The 20712-nt window shown below is 58.1% G+C and overlaps 2 long non-coding RNA genes across 2 annotated transcripts; one reads left to right on the forward strand and one right to left on the reverse strand.

Annotated features, from left to right (window-relative positions):
- Nucleotides 1–6331: 6331 nt before the first annotated feature.
- On the reverse strand, nucleotides 6332–9088 carry LOC118602934. Its single transcript, XR_004951022.1, has 3 exons — nucleotides 8623–9088; nucleotides 7796–8167; nucleotides 6332–6413 (listed from the first exon to the last, which is right to left on the reverse strand). It is a non-coding gene; the product is annotated as an uncharacterized LOC118602934 (long non-coding RNA).
- Nucleotides 9089–17676: 8588 nt separating this feature from the next.
- LOC107502540 lies at nucleotides 17677–19092 on the forward strand. Its single transcript, XR_001595028.2, has 3 exons — nucleotides 17677–17820; nucleotides 17980–18120; nucleotides 18512–19092. It is a non-coding gene; the product is annotated as an uncharacterized LOC107502540 (long non-coding RNA).
- The last annotated feature ends 1620 nt before the right edge of the window (nucleotides 19093–20712 follow it).

Genomic DNA, 20712 nt, shown 5'->3' on the forward strand with positions numbered 1-20712 from the left:
ACCAGTCAGGGGCCACCTCTCTGCCACAAGGAGCCATCCCTTCCCATGGGCCAAAGCCAAGACCCATCCTTCCCCCTCGCGAGAATACGGGCCTACGGGCAGCTCGGACCTGCTCTTTCAGGAGCCGTATGTGTGTCTCTGCCATCACATTCCAGACGGGGGGCTATGCTGGCGGGCGTGGAGTGCACCCCTGGGTGCAGATTCCCACCCCCGTGTGTGGACACAGTGGGACATGCCGCCCAGCCCCCAGTGGCTGGGAGTCTTGCCCTCGGCATGCTCAGGCTGCCCGGGGTCTGAATCTCAGCTCTAACACTCCCAGGTGTGTGATTTGGGCCATTGGCGAGTCCTCTCTGTGCCTAAGTGTCCCCATCTGTAAAGGGGAGATAATAAATGGGGATTAAGAAGAGATTAAATATACCGGGATTAAATATAACTAGAGTATGTTTGCAGGCATGCCAGGCTCAGGCAGCGCCCTTGGCACCGTGCCAGAGAAAATTCTCCAGGCTTCGCCCACCCCTGCTCTTGACCACTGTACCTCATTGCCCCTCTGTCATTATGGCGACCGAGGGGGTCAACATGTCGATATGTCTGTATCATCTATCTATCTATCTATCTATCTATCTATCTATCTATCTATCTATCTATATCTATCATCCTCTATCTAATCTATCGATTATCTACATATACACCCACACATATTTTTGTGGGTGTATATATATATATATATATATATATATATATATATATTTTTTTTTTTTTTAAGAAGAAAAGCGGGGGAAATGTGAGCTAAATCTTTAGCTTTTATACGAAAGTCCAAAGACACTGTCTGCCTTCGGGGAATCTGGGAAATCATAGCATCGAACATTATTGAGCCTTTGAAAGTAGCCCCCAGAGCTTAAAGTGGGGCTCCCCGCGGCCGGGAGGAGGGAGCGGGGAGGCCGTTGCATTTTCATCATGAGCCCCTGACAGCTCCACCTGGACTCGCTCACCAGCGCATGTGACCCAGTGACGCCTGCATGAGGGGAAAGGCCCGGTGCTGGGCACCCATGACATTGGGCTGCGCGTCCTCAGCAGGCCCGGCCGGGGCCTGGCGGGCGGCTGCCCTCCCGCCGGCATTCCCCTAGTCCCCAGCGCGGCGTCCAGGACATAGCTTCGACAATGACTCACCTCTGCATTTTTAGCCGCGTCCCTCCGAGCCTGCAGCTCTGTCTTTGCAGGGCAGCTGCTGTCTGTGTGGGGGTCAGGGCCTGCTCTCCGGCCACGGGGCCCCTTGCCCAGAGGGCGGGGACCAGCGCCCACTCCTGAGACCGGCTCTCGACGACCCGCCCCGCTAAGAGAGGGAGGCGGGGACACAGTGGGTCCTGGCTGCCTTCGGACCTGGGGATGTGTTCTGCCGACGACTCAGTGTGTGTGACTGGGGCGGCCTCAGGATCCCCACGCTTTGAGCAAAATGACGACAACTCTGCTTTCAGGGTCCGCCGGCAGGCCCCGAGGTCGTCCCTCCTCCCCGCAGAGTGGGGTCCGTGGCTCCGTCCGCAGCTGAAAGGGTTTTCGAGGCTGTTAACTGGCTGGTTCACACCTTCGGGGGTTCAAGGAGCTTTCAGCTGAAAAGGCCTTTTTCTGCCAGCTTCTCCCAAGCTTGAGTAAACAAAAAACGTATTTATGTCCTCAGAGCACTCAATTAAGGCAGGGCAGGGGTAAAAGCAGTGACAAGGCGTAGTAAAAACACAGTCGGTAGAGTCAGAAGAAGGTCGCCCGTGCCAGGTGCCTGCTTTTGGAGAAGCCGGCCCCCCTCGCCCGCCCCGATGTCTGTTTTTGTAGAGTCGAAAGAATAATATAATGAAAACCCAAACGCCCTTCCCTTCCATGCTGCCATTGTTAGTGCTTCAACGCATCTGGCCACTCTCGAATCGCCTCCCCCAGCCCTCTGCGAAACATCCGTCGCGTTGTCTGTTTGCTGGACCATTTAAAAGTTCGTGGTAGACACCACGACCTTTAACCCCCAGATCCTTCAGGGGCATCTCCGATGGTCTGCCGCAGAACCCCAGCGGGGCTAGGACATCGGTACGAGAATGTTACAGGACCTCTGTGTCAGAGCAATGCCCCCGACTGTCCCTGCGACGTCCTTGGAAGCTGCTTTCTTTCCCACTCCGGGGCCCGAGCACACGTCTCACTTAGCTGCCATGGCCGAGAGACGATTCTCCGCGGGTGTCGTGTCCTGTTTTGCAAACGGAGGCTGCCCTCTGTATAGAGAACGGCCCCCAAAGGTAGAGATGCTGCATCCCTTCGAAGCAAAAGGTAGGCGTGCTCTACCGACCGGTACGAAAAAAGGCAGTGTCCCTCTGGGGAAAAGATCAGGCCGCCTTACTGCCCGTGGCAAGAGGTGCGGGCTCCCTGGACTCCGGCTTCCTCTCTCGTAAAGCAGCCGCTGCTGGCACGTGCGTCCACCTGGCCTTCTGGGAGCGGTCGCGAGGGGACATGCTCAGCGGCCGAGTCTCTGAGTAAGCACGCCCTTCGGCCCCGAGCCCGGACTCGCGTGTCTGGGCTGGCGTCTGGGGGGCCGTGGCAGCCTCGCCTCGTAGCCTCTGACCCTTCAGGAGCTGTTCATCTTTCGTCTCCTTTGACCTAGAACCGACCACGCCTTTGTCTTCGTGGACGCCTGACCGTTGTCGAAGAGTTCGTCCCAGCAGTCCTGTAGGAAGCGCCACTGTCCGTTGGCCGGATTGCTTCCACGTGACCCGACCGAGGCGCGACCTTTCCGCGGGGGTCGTACAGGGTCGGCGTCGTCGTGGTGCCGACAGCCGGCGGCAGAGCCCGGCGGCGTCTCGTCCCTCGGTCGAGGGTGCGTCCACCACGTTTCTTCGTTGTCGGGGTATCTTGGCCTTGGTAACTCATCAGGAATCTGTGGGGAGAGATTTCGAGACCACGGGAACATGCCGCTGCCTGCCCGGACTTAACCTCTGCAAACCCTGGTCGATTCGTCAGCGAAGCGCGCTCTCTGCGCGGTTCATGGCCTCAGACGCTGCGGTGATTATGTCTTTCCCCGGCAACGGAGACCACGTGGCCCGCAGGGCCTAAAATATTTCCCATCTGGTCTTTTATAGACAAAGTTTGCCGATGTCGGCAGCCGCGGGTGGCGGACGAAGGCGGGGGAAGATGGATCTCTGAGCTGGCTCCTGTAAATCTCCTGGAGCACAGTCATCTTTCTCTACCACTTTCTTCACCATTTTTCAATTGTTTAGGGGTTCCTTGTCGTTTTGCTCTCAAGCTGCACGTCAGGTTACGCGCGAATCCCTCTAGGCCCCGATGCACGCGTAACGGGCCACACGCCGTGGGCAGAAAGCTGCGGACGCCGCCTCTTCCTCGCGCCTCCTGCTGGGCGAATCTCTGCAAAGCCACGTGTCGTGGGGTCCTCCAAATGTGCCCCCCCCCCGTCCAAACTGGTTTCACATGATCTTCTCTGACCGGAAGCCATGCTGTCACATAAATCGGTGAGAATGTCCTCCCGAACCCAGAATGCCAAAATACCACTTTTTGATTTAGAGGGTTTGGGGGATGACAGAGTTCATACCAGAAAAAAAGGGGTCCTTCAAAAAAAAAAAAAAAAGGAAAAAAAATGCAATGGCTTTTCAAGGGTCATTACGGCGAGTGCTCATTAACTGAGGGGCCAGGGGGGATATGCAAGGGGAAAAGTAAAAGCGCCCTGTTTTGAGGACGGGGAGAAGAAAGGACAATCGCTGGAGGGGGCGGGGAGACAGCACCTACAAACAGGACGGGCGCCCCGTGTGCACGCGGAGGGAGGGGCGGGGGGGGGGTGACGAGCAGGCCGCGCTGCCCCGGCCCGGCGGTTCCCGCTCGTCTGCACACCTGTGGCCTGGCACCTGTGGCCAGGTGTGTGTGTGTGTGCGGTTCTCGTTTCCCCAACTGGATTATAAACATCTCAAAGGCAGAGAGTGAGCCTTATACCTTATGGGTTCTTTCTGCTCTGTACATGGCTTGTGAACTGTTGTTTGAACAAATGGATGGATGGATGGATGGATGTTGGGTGGATGGGTGGATGGTGGATGGGTGGATGGTGGATGGATGGATGGATGGATGGATGGGTGGTGGATGGATGGTGGATGGGTGGATGGATTCTCAAACTAGAACGAGTCTCTCTGCAACTAGCTAGGTTGTTTATATTCAGCTCCGGATGGATGAATGTTTCGCACACGTACGCATGCCCTCGTGGAGCACGAAAGTGAACATGTCTGCTCACATAACTTACAGAGCCTTCGTGACACGCAGGCTTTTCTAAAGCAGGGATCAGTAAGTTGGCAAACTGTCTCTATGAGGCTTAGCAAGAGGCAAGCATTGCCTGCTGCTTAGGGGGAAACATGGTGCCTTAGAGATAAACAAGGACGGGGAGGCGGCTCCAAAGAGGACATGAGTAGGAAGCGAGGTGAGATGGCTAATGCCCCCCGGTTTTCAAGTCTCGTTCCTCCAGGGGACGGTGCTGCGCCATATTCCCCAGGCTTCTGGGCAGTCATGTGATCGAGTTCTGACCCTGGCCTGGGGGAGGGGAGGGGTCAACATGCACTACTCCTATAGAACTTCTCTCACACCCCTTCTCCATCCGCAGGCCAAATGCAGAGGGCGCCAAGGACAGAAAGGAAGGCGGAGCCGCAGGATGCAGGGAGCCTGGGTCCCTGAGTGACCATGTGGAGCAGAGCCTGCCGGCTGACGGCTGCTCGGCCCCCGAGAGTTTGGCTTGTTTGTTACAAAAGCTACTGCTGCTTCTCCTGACCAATAAATACAGAAGCGACGAGGAAGGTACGAAGTAGGGGCTCTTGGCTCCTACGGAAGGCTCCAGGGGATCTTAACTCCGCGGAGTGTAGATGCCGACTGCCGAGACACAGGATGGCGACGTGAGATAATTCTCTCCACGACACCAGCCTGGCAGACAAACGCAGGGAAGAAAGGGTGGTTGAGACGCCAGGAGCCAGGCACCTGAGGTGGGGTCGGAAGTTCCACATTTTAAAAATGAAAGAAAAAAAAGTTCGACTACTACTTCATCCGGAAAAATAAATCAAAAATGGTAAAATTATTAAATAAGCTAATTTCATCTTAATTTACCCAAGTGTGGTAACCCTTAGAGCAGACAAGTGACAGAGAATGATTTTTTCTTTCTATTTGATTATTTTTTTTTTGAAACCATGATTCAGAGTTTTTTTTTTTTTTTTTTGGTAAACTGTTCAAAGGCTTAATCACCATTTCCGTGGGCTTCTGTTAATCCTTTTAAATTCGAGTCATTGTCTCGCAGCTAGATTTAACTTTGCTGGGTGAAACAGGGATCGGCCAATGTCCCTCAAGTGACCGCTGGATGCTCTATCACCAACGTCACACAACAGATGGGTTCCACAGTGTTTTCCTCTGTTCCCTCCGGGACATGCTAAGCAAGACCTCTGCAACTGCCACTTCTCACCCGAGGGACTTAGAGAAGCGGCATCTTGCACGGGGCGGGGGGGGGGGGTGCCCCTCCATGGAACGTATGTGGCCAAGCGACTCTGAGGCCGCTCGCCGCGTGAGCCGAGGTGCCCCCGGGACGCTCCCAGCCTGCCGTTGACCTTGACCGCCAGCCATCCGCCATGTTGCACGCCACTGTTTTTCTAGCCTACTTAGCTGTTCATGGGGAAAATATCACGGTGGGTCGGAAGTTTTTGCTCAAAAGCTAAACAAAGAGAAGAAAAACAAGAGCAAAGGGAAAGAAGGCTAAAAAAAAAAAAAAAAAAGAACTTTGAGAAATAACAAACGCTCTCGTTAGGCAAAGAATTTCCCCGGATTCCTTACTGTGTGAGGAAGCATCGTGATAGCCGGTTGCAAGACAGAATCCAGCCGAAGAAAGTACCTCATCTCGGGTCGCCTTCCACACCTGCGGTGAGGCTCCTGGCACCTGCCGGGGGCCAGGCACAGACCCTGCTGAGAAGCCAGCCGGACAGACCGTGGGACTTCTGGAAGCTTCTCGGGACCGCTCCTCACACCGGGCACCGGAAGGGGCCTCGCCGCCCCGGCTCCTGTCAAGGAGAAAGTGGAGGGCGAGATGTTTTTCTTGGAACCAACGGCTGGTTCTTCTCGCTGGTCCGGGTTCTGCTCGGAGGCCGCCCACCTCCGCAGCGTGCCCGTCCGCCCACCCTGCCTCACTGCCCCTCCCGCCTTTTCCCGTCCCTGGGCACCCCGTCGCCCCGCTTTACGGTCTTCGTGGAACGGACCAGCACTTAAGATTATGGGGTTCGCTTTTCGACTCTCACACTAGTAGGCAACTCCATGGAAGGGGGGGGGGCCTTTACCTGTCTGACTCACTGGCCGATCCCCAGCACCCGGGGGAGTGCTGGGCACTTAGTAGGTCGTCGACAAGTGTTGGATCAAATAGAATCCTCGAGAGAAAAATATTAAGAAATTTCAGAAAGCATCATTGCACTCCAGAAGGACTGGACCCTATCTCTCCAGAATTTCTTTACAGAAAAAGTGATTAGACACACACATACATAAATTTTTTTCTATAGGTGATTCAGTGGCTGCATCTCTGTGCACAGCACGGCCTGCTCCCTCCCGCCTGTCCCCTGGGACCTGAACCCCAAACAAATTTCCTGCCCGCGAGCCTCGTCTCAAGCTCTGCTGGACCCAGGCTACGACACGGGCCATCTCCAAGCGGTCCCTAATCCACCCGCCTCCACGCATGGACACGACGCTCACACGCACACGGTCACGCAGCCTCGTCTCCCTCGGCCTGAAACACGAACCACACCCACATTCCAAGGGAAGTCGAGCCGGCTCTCCAGGGGAGCCGGCTGTGCCGCGGGGTGTGTGGGACCCCCTAATGATGCCCGAGGTGGTGGGGGTACAACCAGCTGGGACACGGGGGGTCCTGGGGGAGGGGAGGGCGGAATTCTGGCGGCCGGGCCAGAACGTGCGCCCCTAAACCACGGTGTTTTCCCTCTCGAGGTGGGATGAATGCGGCCTCAGACAGATGCTGGCCGCAGCTGCTGGCGGCGGGGCCCCGGGGCAGGCCAGCGACTCTGAAACGGGGGATTGGAAGGGAATCTGACAAAGGGGCCACTGTCTCTGAGGGAACTTGGCACGGGCCCAGCAGGGCCCGGCGGGCGGGAGTTTGCTCAGCTGCGGCTCCGAGCAAACATGTACTTTGAGCTGACCTGGGCCCGTGGCTTTGGGCATTAAACCCGACACTTTCCAGATGTCGGCCCCTCGCTTTGGCACCGTCCACGGCGCCCTGTCCCCAGGTGCACACACACGCACACACACACACGCACACGCACACACACTCACTCATTCACTCTCACTCGCCGCAGTCCTGTAAATGCCGCATTGTGCCGGAGACCCCCGGCCTCTCCTGCAGACTCCGCGCCCAGACCTGAAGGTGAGTCCCCCAGGCGGAGCTGGGGATGTATGAGCTGGAGCTCAACATGGCTCAAGTTCAAAGCTGGCTCGACAGCAGCTGCCACTTGGACCGCCACCCTTCCTCAGGCCTGGCTCCAGGCTGGGTGGTGAGGAGATGCTGAGCACGACTTCCAGAAGGTTCTTTCTGCTCTGCATTAGGACGAACCCTGAGATCTCCAGCACCAGAGAGGGGGGTGCGCAGCAGGAGTTTGGGGTGGCTGGCTGCTGTCTCTCAGCCCATGTGGCCCCTGATACGTGGGGTCTCTGAGCTCAAACGGGCAGGAGACCCGGGCCGGCTTCCCGAATCAGCAGAGGGTGGGACCTCCATGCCGGGCACAGGTGAGAGAGCTCACCTCCTCACCTGCTCCTGGGTCACGGAAGGGAGAAACGAGGTGTCACGTGCCGTCAGCGCTGAGTCACGGGGCGTTCTTCCTCCTGGGGTGCCCTGAGGGCACCGGGGACACGCCCGGGCTCGGGGGGGCTGCAGGGAGCACCGGAGGCCCGGAGGCCCGGAGGCCCCAGCACTCACGCCCCGGGCGGCCCCGGGCGGCAGCGGGCGGCCTCCGCTTCCTTCCAAAAGCATTCACGACGCCCTCTCCGCGTGCGCTCCGCGGACTCTGAGCAGGGAGTAAGTCGTTGCTGGCCTCACTTCCCAGGACGTAACTTGCACACGTGAAGGGCACGCATCTCACGTGCGCTGTCCGGGCACGTGCGGTTTTGCGCATGCGAACACCTGCGTGACCAACACCCAGGTCAAAACGGGAAATGTGCCCGTCCCTCACTTGTCCCCCCGCCCCCAGCACGAACCCGAGTTACCACCACCCAGACCCTTATCGGCACTGATGACTTCTGCTCAGAGACACACCCAGCATTCCTCTCCTTGCCTAAGGACAGACAGAGAGCAACGGGGTAAGATGTAAATGGCACCACGCAATATGCGTTCGTTTGCGCCTGGCTTCCTTTGCTCAGCGTCGTATTCCTGAGATTTGCCCATTTTGTAAGGGGTCTTTTTCCTTGCTGTATAGTATTCCTTTGGGTGCATATACCATAATTTGCATCTCCATTTGCTACAGACTAAGTATTTCTGTCCCCCCTCCCCCCATTTATCTGTGAAATCCTAACCCCCGAGGTGTTGGTATGAGGAGGCGGGGCCTTTGGGAGGTCATGAGGTCATGAGGGTGGACCCACCTTGCTCCGCTGCCTCCTGAATGGCATGGGTCTGAGGGTGCCTGCTGGAGCTCGCCGGCCCCTTCCACGTGCCGAGTGAGGAGACGGGTGTGGCCGAGCCGGGAAGCCGGCCCTAGGTGGACCCACATCTGCCTCCCAGCACAGAGAGAGCAGCAGTCCAGGGGGCGGGGGTCCAGGCCAGAGTCTTTCCCGCGGGGTTCCATGGGGCCCCGAATTTGGTGAGAGAGCATCCGAGGGTCCCCGTGCGCTGCCCACCCCTCACCCTGCCCCGGGGGGCCTGGCAGTCCTGAGTGAGGGCTGGCAGAGCAAGAGGCCTCGAAGCGAACGAAGAGGGGGAAACAGAGGTGTCCCCTAAACTGTGGGGGCCAGTAACCTAGTCCTCATGGAGAATGGAGATGTCTCAGCGAATGCCAGGGACCCCTCCCCAAACCCAGGACCTCCTAGATCTCAAACCCAAGCCCATGAGGGGGAGGCTCGCGGCTCTGGGGGACCCTACGGCGCATGGCCGACCCTTGAGCAGGACCCCCGCCGCTGCCCCACGGGCGGCCGAGGCCAGCATGGCAGTGCCCAGGGCTGCGTCCACGCTCATCTCCAGCGTCCGCCCTGCTCCTCTGCTGAGCCGTCAGTCAAGCTGTGATTCCAGCCTCGTGTCCCCGGCAAGGTGGGGGCTCGGCCCTGGGGCGACCCCCGTCTCCCCGCTCCCCGTCTCCCCGCTCCCCGCTCGGAGCTCCCTTTCACACTCCGCGGCCTGGCTGTCTGGGTTTTTCATCTGCGGTGGGGATTCTCTTGTTTCCTCCTGGGGCGGCATGGCGCAAAAATGTTCCAGTTGCGGGGGAAGGAGAGGGGCCACCCCCCTTCGGGGACCTCAGGTGTCCACGGGGCGGGGGGCTGGGTGGCAGGGGAGCCGAAGTCGCTGCTGCCCTTCGGGGCTGGGTGGAGAAAGCGCATCGCGGGTCCGGGCGGACAGGCACACAGATACGGGCCCAGGGACGGACGGGGGCAGCCGAGGGCGGGCTTCGCGGCCCGGCGCCTCCGTTCGCGGCCTGACTCTGAGCCTCGGTTTCCTCATCTGTAACACGGGGCCGTGGCGATTCCTGGGGCCATGGGGCAAAACGTGGTGACCGTTCGCTGTCCACTTCGTGATGGCGGCCGTCGCTGCCGTTGGTCGGGATCGCCTCCGGGAGTGAGAGCAGGGCCCCTCCTCCTGTTCCCCTTGACACGGTTCTACAGACTCTGCGTTGAAAGGAGGGAGGAGCTCGGACTTCCGGAACCCCCACGGCGTGGGCTGGCTGGCTACGAATGAGGGACGGGAGCACGGATTCATTCCTCGCCCCTGAGAGAGCTCCCGCCCACCCAGGAAGCGTGACAGGCCTGGGGCGGGGGAGGGGCCAGCAAGGAAGACAGGTGTCAAGGGGAAAATAAGGCTGGGTGGGGCCTGGGGCTGCCTCCGAGATGTTTCCAGTCTGAATTTCAAATGCCTGGACTGGTTGTTTCATATAAGTTCTTGGTGGGGGGCAGGGGAGAGAGAGAGAGAGAGAAAGAGAGAGAGGAGGGAGAAGGAGGGAGGGAGGAAGGTCTCCGAGGTAAAGACTTGAAAAATATTACGGCCACTGCCAGTGCCGGGGACCCCGGAATGTGCTGAGCCAGTGCCGGGGACCCCGGAATGTGCCGAGGGGCCCGGGGCAGGGAGTGTGTCGGGGAGCCTGGGTCGAGGCGGCACGAGGGGGCTGGAGATGGAGTTTCGGCCTCGTTCGGCCCCACCTTCCCGAGACTGCGGGTGTGTCAGGGCTCTGAGATTCCGCCGGCGCCGGGGACCCTCGCGATGCCCTCTCCACGCGCCATCCTCCGAGGGACTCGGCGCCCACCGCGTCTGCTCTGTTGATCCCGCCCCCTCCCACCCCGATCTCTTCTCCTGCGTTCCCCGGACACACGTCTCTCTGCCTCTCTGTATTTCCAGCCTTTCCGGTGGCACGGGGTTCGAGGCACGTCCCTTACACACTGCGCACAGCGGATTTGGGGTTCGTGAATCGGCCGGAGAGTACGCCTCTGCGTCCCTTAACCAGCTTACCTTTGTGTTCCCAGCCGAGCCCTGTGTCCCCTCCCCTCCCGTTTAAATTTCTGAGGCTGTCGCGACATTTCCATTAGTCAAGACTCTTGACAAACGAGTGCTGTTTTCTTCTTTTTCCTTCTCACGAGGTAAACGATGCAAAAATGGTTTTGGTTATACTGCTAATGTTAGCCTTTAAACGAAAAATAGTCGGGCGTCTGTAATTATCAGGGTCGGGAATGAGATGACATCCACGTGAACCGAGATGAAGAACCCGCCTTAGTTTCCACTTCCGGCCGCCCGCTCCCAGTTTCTGTGTGTGCGCGCGCGCGTGTGTGCATGTGTGTGTGTGTGCGCGCGGGCGTGTGTGCGCGCGCGTGTGTGTGTGCACGCGCAAACTGTGGTTTTAGAATATTATTCGTATTTTTTAAAACATAATGAGATCTTTTTCTCAATCATAGTTCTCGACGTGTTTGATTTCTGTGCCATCGACCCCTGAGACAGTTTGATGGACCCCCTGGGTCCCTCGGTAGAATCATGTTTTTTAAGTCGTCACGTACAATGCGGCGGTTTGCGAAGATAATGCGCTAAAACAGCATGACGTTAAACAGACGTAATTCCCTGCGGATGCGTTAAATAATGCGACTGCGCAGCAGTCTGGAACGTCTGGAGCCGCGAAGCCACGGCGCGTGTGAGCGCGTGCTGACCGCCACGCAACGCGCGAACGCCTCTGAGTTTTACAGGGGAGAGAGTCACTGCTTCTGTTAGCTGCGGAGGTTCGCAATAGAAGGAGATTTTCCTAATAGAATGAACCGCTTTAGGGGTTGGTGAAAATAGCGATCGAGGATTTTTCTCTCCACCCAGGTGTTCAGACCCCAGGCAGCGAGCCCTGCTGTACCAGGGCCCACGCCTTGCTCCCTCTCAGGGGGCTCTGGGCCACCGGGAGCACGCGGTCCCCGCAGGCCAGACCCCAGGGGCAGCTGCGAAGGGCGCCCACAGCCCCGACACCCCTCCTCTCGGTCCTGCCGGCCGGGTCCCTTCTGCGGCTGCCTCCCTAATTGCTTCCTTTCTCAGTGGGGGTGGGGGACAGCCTTTCCCCTTCACCTCTAATTGCTTGCACACTTTGGGGGCGTTTTCGGGCTGGAATGGAAAAATGAGCAGATCGGGGGCCATGTACCCCCAGTTCTCTTCTTGTTCTGAGACCTGAGGACGTTGAGGCAAAGGTCTGAGAGCCATTTCCAGGTGGCAAATGGCTCTGAAAACCCTTCTCCCCGAGAATGGTAACAATGGCCGGCACTTCGCCAGCGTGAGCCCCTGTGTTCTCGCGGGTGGGAGCTGCTCTCCCCACCTAACAGGTGTGGCCGCTGGGGGTGGAGGGACGCGCGGGGTCACAGAGCTGGCGAGGAGCGGGGCCCGGGGTCGCCCAGGGCTGACCGACGCCACGTGCATGCGCTGTGCCCCCGCGGGCTGCAGCCTGCCCTCACCCGTCCGCCGCGGCTTCGCTCTCTGGAGCCTGCGCTGAGTTCTCGGAGGCCAGGCCGCCAAGCCTGTCCAGGGGACTGGACAGTGGTCAGCCACCTGTCTGTCGCTCGGAGGAATGAGCGCGTGTGGAAGGCCCCGGCCCCTCCGTGCCCGCCTGGACGAACGGTTCCGTCCGAGGGTCTCGGGCCCAGCCGGACCCCATCGACCGTGGGCTGCAGCTCGCCCCACGTCGGACAGACAGAGTCCTCTCTCTCCAAGCTCCCGGGGTGGCCCACACAGGCGATCGTCACCAACGCCACCGACGCTCTGGTCCCTCGTCCACGTAGGTCCCACGCAACACCCTGTTATTGTTGGAAGTGGAAGTCACATAAGGCGGAGCTGAGCGTTTTAAGTGAATAGCAGTGGCACCGAGCGCAGCGACGGGGCGTGCGGCCACCTCCTCCACCCGGCCCCAAGACACTTCCCCTCCGTGAAAGGGGACCCCGGCCCCCGGCGGCCCGCCCTCCCGCGCCCCTCCTGCCAGCCCGCAGTGCAGGCGCACGCGCTCTGTCTCCCTGGGTTCACCTCTTGGGGACATTTCGCACGAATGGCGCCCCACGGCCCGTGTCGTCTGGTGGCTGGCTTCCTCCGCTTCGTGCTTAGGCTCCGTCTCCAAGGCCCGCCCAGGCGTGACGGGCGACGGGGCCTCGCTCCTTTTCATGGCCGAGGGACAGTCCAGGGGACCGGAGCCGGCCACGGTGAGCCCATGCCTGCTGGCTGCCACTCTCTGCCCCTCCACAGCCTTCTCCCGGGTCCTCAGAACGTTCCAGAACCCTCCCAAACTGGGTCGCTGGGTAACGAAAGCGCTTTCCACCTTACCGCGCTCCCCACCGAGGTCCAGCTGCACCCCCACGCTCCTTCCTTCTTTCTCCGGCCGGGGCCCAGGCCGCTAAGTCGGTCCTTCGTTCCGCGGTAGCCCCGTTTTGCTGTTCGTGAAAAGCCGCCCGCGGTGGAGCTCGATGCACTGGTTCCCCGCGAAGGCTTTGAAGAGAGGACCGGCAGGACTTTGTCGGAGCGCGAGGCCGGGGGCAGAGCCACGGCGGGCGGCCACGCGCCCCCTCCTCCAGCCCCCTCCCTGTTCTTCCTGACGAAACAACGGGGCGTGTTTCTGAGGATCTTTCTTAGTCGTGGGTCCGGGGCCCAGGAGTGTGCGACGAGATTCCCCCCCACGAATTAATGCATTATAACGCACAACATGCCACGAACGCGGGGGTAGCCGTGCCCCCTGGCTCTGGGAGGCATCCGTAATTTCAGATTTGATAAAGGGGTTGAGCAAATTCTTAGTTAATCAGGGCTGGAATCTAGCATGAACTACACAAAAACACAGGTAACGTGGCATTTCGGCAATTCGAACGTTAGAAAAGAAAGAGGCCACCAGGTTCTCGATCCTATTATCGGTCTTTAGATTTTTTTTTTCTTTTAACGAAAACTCCAGATGATCGAAAAGGTTTAGAAACTAATATAACCAGAGCCACACACCCTCCACGGGGTTAAGAAAGAAAACATCACCAAACGAAACAGTTGGGGGCCCACCAGAGCCAACGCTGACCCTGGGTTCGAGGCTGCGTATGCGTGCGTCTCTAAACATTTCCACACATGTGTTTTTAAGCTCTATACGTACATCTTGCAGTATCTATTCTTCTGCAGCTTGCTCAACGTTATTTTTGAAAGTTCATCCACACGTGACATACATTATGCTAGTTCATCCCTTTTCCGTTCCGAGGGTCTTTGCGTCCCGCGGCTAGAATGTCACGTGACAGACAGGCCGAAGGTTCTCGATGCTTTTGACCAAGTGAAAGCGAATTTCACGCCTCTGAGAATGCTCTGCGCTTTGGAATATTATCGCCCAGATCGTCCGTCCTGCGCGTGACCCCGTTTGGGTCTCGTGAGATGGGAACGTCCCCGTCTCATAGCTGGTGACCCCGAGGCGTCTAGAAGCTCCGTGACATGCCCGAGGTCTTCGAGATAACAACGCAGGGAGCAGAGAGGGCGAGGCCGAGAACCACACTCTCTGCTGTCGAGACACGTCGCTTCCCACTTCGCGGGCTTGAGGGCAGGCGGGGGTGTTGTTTATTTTCACCGTGAGGAAGGGAAACAATGAGGCAAGTGTGGGTTACGTGTGGGCTTGGACGGGGGCGAAGAAAGCTCTCTTTCTTGGAAAGCAGGGGAACGAAGCGACATAGTTCTGCTGCGCAGGGAAGAAACGCAGACTCGGAGGCCACGAGCCCGCACGTCCCCGACGAGCAAACAAACCAACCGAAAAGGAAAGTAAGCCTGTTAGAAACACACCAGGTGCTGCCCGAGGGGCCCACAGCGGCACCTTTGCAGCGACCCGGCCTTGGAGGTCACCACCCGGCTTCCTGGGCCCGCCGCCACCGCTGACGGGCGGCCGGCGCCACGGAGTTGCTTCGTCTCGCCGTCCGGAGGCACCGGCCTGAGGCGGAGGCGGAGGCGGAGCCGCGCTCCCTCCCGGGGCACAGGAGGACGTGTCCCAGGCCGCCCCGCCTGCTCTTGGTGGCACGGCTCCGCTGTGGACCCGGCTCCGGTCCCCGGTGGCATTCTCCCGCTGTGGACCTGAGTGTGTCCACGTTTCCCGCCTCTATGCGGACGCCAGTGGTGTCGGGCTAGAGCTGCCCTCCTCCAGTGTGACCTCGCCTTAGCTAATGACACCCGTAAAGTGTCACGTCCGAGGGTGCGGGGGGGGGGGGCGGGGCTGGGAGTTCACTGTGTGAGTTTTGGGGAGACGGAATTCAACCCGTACGGCCCCTCTTTACTACAGAACGGCATCGAATCAACTTTAAAAATGGTTCCAACTCATCCTCGTCACTTGCCGGAGGGCGACGGAAACTGAGCTGAACGTGTTGCTTGCAACGTCTATGCTCAGCCCTCCGCTCCCAGGGTCCCATTTGCTACACGATTCCCCATGATGGGCGTGTGCACACACGCACGCGCATCTCTGCACAAGCACACACACCCCTACGCACGTGTGTCCACGTGAAGGTTAAATCTCTACGGACTTGTGGACAGGGTTACATTGCAGGGGGAGCATAACTTGGAAAAACTGACTCTGGATTTTAACGAATCCCCCCCAATGTTTGAGAAGTAGCCTGAGGATTTCAGGGAACCCGGAGCGCGGCCAGCTCCCCGGCCCTCACGGTCCCGAGGCTCCAGATGTGCCCCCCCCACCCCCGTTTCGCTCCAAGTCCCTGGCACAGGAGCCCAGCGTGGGCGGGGGGGCGGGGGAACGCCTCGGGAAAGACACGGGTATCATTATGTGGGGTTCCCCCGCGTGCTGGAGGCCATAGCTCCCGCCTTCCCCCGGAAGCCAGACTTTAGGTCAGAAGCAGAGGCGTGACCCATGGAGCCGCGTGGCACGGCCACCCCGTTTCCCTCAGAAAACACCATGCTGTTCCCACGCCGCGGCTGGGCCGTGGAGATGCGGGCCGGATGTGGGCGACGAGCTGGGCCCCCCACTCGGGCCTGCTCCCGGGTCAGCCAGGGCTGGAGCAGAAGCCAAGAGACGCGGGGGAGGGGAGCCGAGAGGGGTTCGGGGTCACGAGGCCACAGGTGGGGTGGGGGCCAGGATTGGGGCTGACGCTTTGCTAGAAGCTTTGAGTGAGCAAAGGGGAGGCAGCCTGTCTGCCACAGACCGCGGACGCCGAGAGGGAACGGAGCTTCGAGTCCGCGTTACGCGCAAAGTGAAAGTGTGCGGGAAAGGAGAGGTCATCAGAGAAGGCGGCGTCAAGAGACGGAGGGGCAGAGGCCGAGACCCGGAACGGCCGCCTCCCCGCGCCGGCAGGGGACGCGTGGGCCAGCGGTGCCGAGATGACCACGCGATCCGGTCACGGGAGCCCGCGCTGGGTCCAGCGTCACCTCCCGGGCCCCCGGGCCCACCGCAGACCCCAGGAGGCCAGGACGCCACGTCCCCGGGTCTGCCGCACCCAACGTGCCTTCACCTCTCAGGGCGAGATCTGAACAGCTGGCCGGCGGTCGAGAGGACTGGGGGTGCCTGTCTCATTTCGAAGAGGCCGAGCCCCTCGGGTGTGGAGGCGCCGGGTCTGCCGACAGGGCCTGGGCCCTCTCTTCCTCCGCGGCACTGAGAAACCGGCTCGCTTGGCGCGGCCCCCCGAAATCTTGCGGCCTGCGGCCTTCGGGACGGGGTTTATTTATTCATTTAAATCGGCTTCTGGCATTCGCTCCAGCTCGTTCTCTCCATAAAGACCTTTTTTATTTGGGTCCTGGAGAGCTGTTTACTGCTTGGCACATGTGGCATGAAGAAATGATTTGACTGGAGATGCTAGCCTTGCTCTCCAGTGACGGGGGGCTGGCGGAGAGCCAGATGGTCTCTCTGCCCCCTGCCCCCCACGGGGCACCGCCTGCCTCCCTCCAGATAAGAGCAGCCATTTCCAAACAGGAACGCCTTGCGCCCCCAGCACAAGGAGCTGAGGGCCAAACGCAGAGCCGGCCTCCTGCACGTCTCCAGGAAGAGGCAAAGCCCCCACACCAGCGGGGGGCAGGGGCTGGCTCGCAGCGACAGAATGCACTTTTTAAAAAAGCAGTCCTAAATTTATTTATTTTTTCTTTTTCTTTCTTTTTCCTTTTTCTTGTTTTTTATTCTAAAGGATTGAGGAGGATGAAGACCGGGTACGATGAACGTCATTGGCGCAGTTCGAAGATGGTTCTGGCCCAGGGGTGTGTGGGCGGGCGTGGGTTTGCCAGAGTCCTGAAGAGGGGAGAGGGGTCGAAAGCGAAGGACCCACCGTACGGCCCAACAATCGCCCCCGTCGGCGTTGACCCAAAGGGGCTGAAAACTTAGGTCCACACACGGCCCTGAACACGGATGTCAACGGCAGCTTCACGCACAATCGTCCAAACAGGAAGCGACCGGCTTCTGTAGGTGGGCGGACGACTGAACGGTGGTCCGGCCAGGCGGCGGGAGAGTGTCCAGTGCCGCTAGGAAATGAGCCATCGAGACGTGAAGAGGCGGGGAGGGGCCTGAGATGCACATAACTCAGTGGGCGCAGCCCGCCCGAAACGCCTACAGGCTGGGCGATTCCAACCACAGCACCTTCTGAAAAAGGCAAGACTATGGAGGCAGTGAAAATGGTCTGCGTGAGACCTTCGTGATGGACACAGGGCACCACGAAGCCATCCAAGCCCACAGACCGTACGGCACCGAGGGAACCCCGATGGGACCTGGGCCCTGGGCGCTGCTGACGCGTCTGCGTAGGGTCATCCGTCGTAACAGACGCCCCGTCCGGGGGTGGGGGGGTGGATAGTGGGGGGGGCCTGTGGGGGGGGGCAGTAGGGAGATGGGACTTCTCTGCGCCTTCCCCTCAGTTCTTCTGTGAAACTGAAACTGCTCTAAAAAAAAAAAAGTCTTTAAAAAAAAAAGGTAGAAAAATGAAACGTTGGCCACTCACGTGAGCCGCAACAGGAAGGAGAGGAACTGGGCAGGAAGTGGTGACATGAGTCCAAGAGCGAAGGTATCTCTCCTGGAACAACCGGGGTGAGCCGAGCGTCGTGGAGGACGGACGGGGTCACGGGGAAAGAGAGCGAGGTCCCAGAGGCGGGGGGCGCGAGGAAGCGAAACTCCGAAGAGAAGGAAAGAGAGTCAGACCCAACGGCAGGTGGGGGGGGGGGTCGGAGACGGGGAAGCCCATTTCGTTCACTGACGGACGGCTCGCGACGCGGCAGGCGGGCGGCGGGGCGCTTTGCATGCGGCGCCCGGGGGTGTGGTCCCCCGACGGCTCCCCGAGGTGAACGCTGCCGCGACGCTCATTTGTCAGACGGGGAAGGCGAGGCGTGCAGGGGCCGGGAGACCTGTGTGGTCACGCCGGGCGGGTGTGGACAGGACCCCGCGTGTGCCCGGCGAGAGCAGACACCTCACCGCGGTGCACGTCCAGCGGAACCAGGACGAGAGCCACACTGTGAGTGAACGTCAAAGTTTCTAGTAGCCACGGTAACGAGGGTAAAAAGCAGTAGGCGAAATTAATGACATATCTAACCCAACATATCCCAAATACGACCATTTCAACATGTGATCAGTATCTACAGACTATTCATTAGGCATCTTACCTTCTTTGTTCACACTAAGCCTTTGAAACCTGGGGTGTGTTTTACACTTCGGGTGCAGCTCGGTGTGGGTCAGTCCTGAACTGGGGCTCATTAGTGTTTGTTAGTGATACGAGGGCAAGAGAATGACTCCTGTGAGAAGTGATATATTGGGGCCATAAAATGAGGAATCTTCTGGTCGGTTTTGGGTCCAATATTGATGACGTGTTTTTTAAAAATGAACTTTTTATTCTGAAATACTTTTAGATGGACAGAGGTTTGCATCGCTATGTATCCTGAACTTCAAAATCTTCCCGTGGTCAGCAGAGTCCAGCACATTCCGGATTTGGGGGTCTCGAGAAGTCGGACTTAGGCCGATCCGATTCCTTTGGTGATCTAGGTCCAGATTCCCTGCAAGTCCCTTGGGGGAACTGAGACTCTGCGGAAGGTTCCGGAGTCAGTGATATAGAGCACTGGGAGTTGTAAAATTTCTAGCTTGTGATTCATTTTTCTGTTTATACAATACTTCCTTTCTGGGCGATCCGCAGCCTCGCGATAAACATTTACTCAAGGTGTGGCCGGGTGGTGAGTGGGCAGAGGACGGAGGGCAGGCACAGAAGCCCAAGGCCAGCACCGACGGCCACTCTGGAGACTTGCGGTGTCTGCTGGCCGCCCCCCGACGACGGCAGCGCCGTCCGGGAGACACTGAATGCGACCCACAGGTGTAATTTTAAATTTCCTATTAGCTATAAGAGTACAAAGAAGCATGTGAAACTAATTTTAATAATGTATTATTTAATGCAGTATATCTAAAATATCATTGCATCAACATATAATCAATACAAAAACTATTAGACATTCTGTTTTTTATATTCGGTCTTTGAAATCCAGTGTGCCTTTTATATTTATGTGCGAGTCCACTCAGATATTACATTTTTTTGTTGGAAAGTTATAAACATTGTAAATTTTACAATACATTAAAAAAATGTAAATTTCATAAAATACACGAGTGAAAAACTAGATTGATCTAGCAAGGTTGTTCCAAACATACTTAAAAAGTTTGCTAATAACCGAATTTGGGATCAGTTTTTACACTGAAATTAAGATTAAATTAATCAAAAATTCAGTTCCACAGTCGAGCGAGCCCCAGGTCAGGTGCTCGCTAGCCGCACGCGGCTCAGGGCCGCCGCGGTGGACAATGACTGGGGGCACCGCCTGCCACGCCACGGCCCAGCCTCCGAGTTCTGCTCCGGCTCCGCCTTCTCGCCTGGCCTCTTCCGAGCACACTCACAGGTGGCTGGCTTTCTCATCGTCCTTCCTCGCTCTGCACCTTTCACCCAGATAAGACGTGGCCAGCACGGTCGGCTTGAGCCGAGGGCTTCCGCCTCCAAGATGGAGACTCGTCTGGGGCGGTCCTCGCCATTGTTTTTCCAGGTCTCCGCCAACCTCGGTTCCTGCGGAAACTCCTCACGGGGCGGTAACGTAGCCTGTCCGTCGTCCGCCCACGGGAGGAGCGCTTGGCAGGGCCACGGACGTTTTCGGCACAGGAGTTGATGAGGAAAATCAGGCTCTGCGTCGATCTCTTAATTTTTTTTTCCTGTTTCCCCCTTTGCCACGTGAGCCACAAGCCACCACTTCCACGGCAATGGCTGTGAGTGTGTTTGCCTTGGCGCCTCGATGACGGGAGCCCTGCAGCCTTGCTCGTGCTTCTACTCCTGGTGCCCGATGGGCCTTCTGAATTTCGGGTCTTCTCTAAGTGCCTCGATTAGACTAAGCAAATATATAAATGGGGAAAAAGTTTTAGAAAATGTATTTATGAACCACTCGAATTTAACATACAACTTCCTCAGCCACAAACACTTTTCTTGGGGAATTCGAGCAAAGCCATAGAAGATTTATCTTCCCAGCAGGAGAAAACATTGACCTCTCTGTTTCCAGCCTTGTGGGCATGGACAAAGGTGTTGGCATTTCAGCAAGGTAGGGGTTCCCGAATGTTTGTGAGAAACTTTATCTCCAAAACCACGTGTGGCATCCTTGGGGGACTTCAAGCATTGAAGCGATTTAAAGTTGGCTCATTTTTGTGGTGGTGACGGTGGTGGTGGTGATGGTGAGTTCCAGAAGATGTGAGTCGTCCAAAAACAAGTCACGTCCTTCATTTTCATATCTCCAACTCGGCTCAATACGTACTTATTGAATTGGAGGCGGATGTTGTCATTAAATAATTAAGTGGCAAAAAGGGATTGCTCAGAGCTACCAGAGGACTAAATGGGGATCCAGACACAGGTCTGGAGCCCTGAGTTAGGAAAGGAAACTAAAGTCTGACCAGGAAGGAAGAGGGAGGAAGAAACCGAACGTTCACACCCCTGCCCCAATACCCGGTTGATTCATCCAGCCGCACCCCACCCAGAGCCAGGGAGGGGTGCCACCCATCGAGTTCCGGCTCAGGTGGCCGTCCTAGCAGGAGCTCG

The sequence above is a fragment of the Rousettus aegyptiacus genome, unplaced genomic scaffold (genome assembly GCF_014176215.1).
Source record: "Rousettus aegyptiacus isolate mRouAeg1 unplaced genomic scaffold, mRouAeg1.p scaffold_m13_p_5, whole genome shotgun sequence".
Classification (NCBI taxonomy): domain Eukaryota; kingdom Metazoa; phylum Chordata; class Mammalia; order Chiroptera; family Pteropodidae; genus Rousettus; species Rousettus aegyptiacus.